The sequence below is a fragment of the Symphalangus syndactylus genome, chromosome 9 (assembly GCF_028878055.3).
Source record: "Symphalangus syndactylus isolate Jambi chromosome 9, NHGRI_mSymSyn1-v2.1_pri, whole genome shotgun sequence".
NCBI lineage: Eukaryota > Metazoa > Chordata > Mammalia > Primates > Hylobatidae > Symphalangus > Symphalangus syndactylus.
In genome coordinates, this window is record NC_072431.2 from 118,295,062 (window position 1) to 118,297,568 (window position 2,507).

A 2,507-nucleotide genomic window follows, 5' to 3' on the forward strand; every position below is an offset into this window, starting at 1 on the left:
CCTTCCCTCTTAGACTGAGAATTCCAACACAGCAGAAACTGTTTGCTCTAGTCACCTGTATTACTTGAAGGAATTTCTACTGTCTGCCACTTACTTAGTTCATAAATATAATGTGAATGGAATGTGCGAATAATTAAATTTTGCAATCCTTTCTTCAGTTTGGCTTAGGTTTTAGAATAAACAAAATGAAAATTTTCTTTGATAAACATTTAATAAATCAAAACTGCAAATTTAATAACATTAAATGGTGAATATATTTTGTAAATGTTAATACAATGTGAAGATTAACATGTTATATGTAAAATATCTAAATATTATTAATACAATAGATGCAAAACAATGGAAATAAATAAATAACATCAGGGGAGTCATCTCTTAGAGTCCCATGCCGCTGGAGCTGAATGTTTTGAACACATACTTGCTTAATATACTAATGAAGTATTTGCTGAATTTAACTCAACCAATTCAGTAACTAAAGCAAAACATCCAAGATCATATGTGCAAGTGTGACATGCCAGATTAGTCAATGAGAATTATTTTAAGATGACTCCATGTCTCCATCCTTACTTCTCAGTCTTTCTTATGAGTTTGTTGATATAGAGAAGGATCTCATGATTTCCACTCTGACAGCTTCCCAGGCACAGTCACTGTTTCTTCTCTTTCAGGTAGAGACAGATTCCCTGGAAGTACCTTCTCAAGGCCAGTGTAGGGCTCCCAACCACCCAGCAGATTCTTCCTCTCCCACTGCCTACACCAAGCAGGTCTCCAGGTGTTCCAGCTGCTGATGAAGTCCAGTGTGGAGTTGGTCCAGGAGGGTCGTGTTCCACTCTGTGTGGAAGAGGCTGAAGATCTGCTGCAGCATCTCATGGAGGACAGACACGGCCTGGGCCTTCTGCAACTGGCTGACTTTCACCATCTCCTGGGGGAATCTGAAGTCTCTTCTGTCCTTGAGACACAAGAAAGGGGAGATCCATTTCATTTGGCCCAGAAGCACCAAAGTCTTCCTTCCTATCAGACCATGGTTCTGAGGCAGGTCACATCCCAGAGATCCAAAAGAGCCACAGCTGCACACCACTAGGGCCACCACTAGAGAGAGAAGGCAGGCCACTGGGAAATGAGGGAGCTGCTGGCCTGGTGGAGCTGGGGTCTGAGTGTAACTTGGAACGTAGGTTCTCTCAAGACATTCACTATGCATGGCTTTTAATAGGAAACAAATAGTTTTCATTTTCTGCATTCCTCTACACTTACTTCCCTTTTTGATTTTTTTTATTCTTCATATGACCTAAGAAGAAACATCACTCCATACTATTAATTTTGCAATAGAAGTTTAATTTTCCTAGTAAACTTTAGAGGTGTCAATCAAAATGGATATTTATCAATTGCATGAGAAACATCTTTGTCCTAAAGACCTAAGTGTATATATGTATGTAAATACACACACACACACACACACAAACACACAAACGCATTCGTGCACACACTATTTTTTTATATATAAACATTGCTTTTTCTGTTCTAGGAAAAAATTTTGAGCCCTGATCCTAGGCTCTATTTTTACCCTCCACACTTCACATAGGAAATCAGACTCCCTCACCTGTATGGGTGTATGTAGTTAGGGATATACCAGACCATCTATGGCATTTAAACTTTTTAGGGCTGGGTTTGTTTGCTGTTTTATTCACAGCAGAGATTGATGGGTATTGGTGAACGAACTTCTGTGAAATTTCTCTTCCTTCTAAAATGCATTTATTGAGGTCCGTGAGGCCATGGTTCATGGGGGTCACAAAGTCAGGATTAACGCAGACATTGCTGTTTTTTTTCACCATTTCTTACTGGTGGACTAAGTGCTCCTCAGGCTATGTCAATTCCCCCAGGAAGAATCCTGGCTGTTTTTCAGGTGCATATAGGTGTAGAGATTCTAATTCCAAGATAGTGTTTTCCAACATCGCCTCACTCACAAGGTAGTTATCACATCCACTAACACTCTCTCCTGTAGAGTCACAAAGTATCCTGAATCCAAAATCTTCTAGACAGACTTATTCCCTGAGAACAGGCTCACCACATCCTGATGACTTCAGAATTCAACCCCTGAGGAATGTCTTGTTTCTTTGCTGCCAAAATAATCTATCTTCTGAGACCCTTGCCTTTGCCCCTAGAGTGTTTGTGTGAAGGACCCTAGCCCTCAGTGATGGCCTCTTCCTCTCCTGAGCCATGTTCCTAGGTATCAAAAGTCTCAACAGTCCTCCAATGCTGAAAGCAAAGGCTTGTTTTGTCTAAGGAGGTAGAGGACTTATGCAACTGCAATCATTTTACCTTCATTAGTCAAGTAATTCTTATTTTGCGAAGTACAGTTTTTATTGATGAAGACCTTTACTTAAACCACTGAAAACTTGTTATGCTTGAAGTTTCTGAGGTAGACACAGGGGATTCAGTAACAATATTTTCTTTTATTACAACCTAATTTACAGAACTAGTGACCTAGAGTTATTTTATACAGTCAGCATGAT

At 39.8% G+C, this 2,507-nt stretch overlaps 1 pseudogene; it reads right to left on the reverse strand.

Moving 5' to 3' along the window:
• Positions 1-277: 277 nt before the first annotated feature.
• LOC129490765 (interferon omega-1-like) lies at positions 278-1,195 on the reverse strand (annotated as a pseudogene).
• Between the last annotated feature and the right edge of the window lie 1,312 nt (positions 1,196-2,507).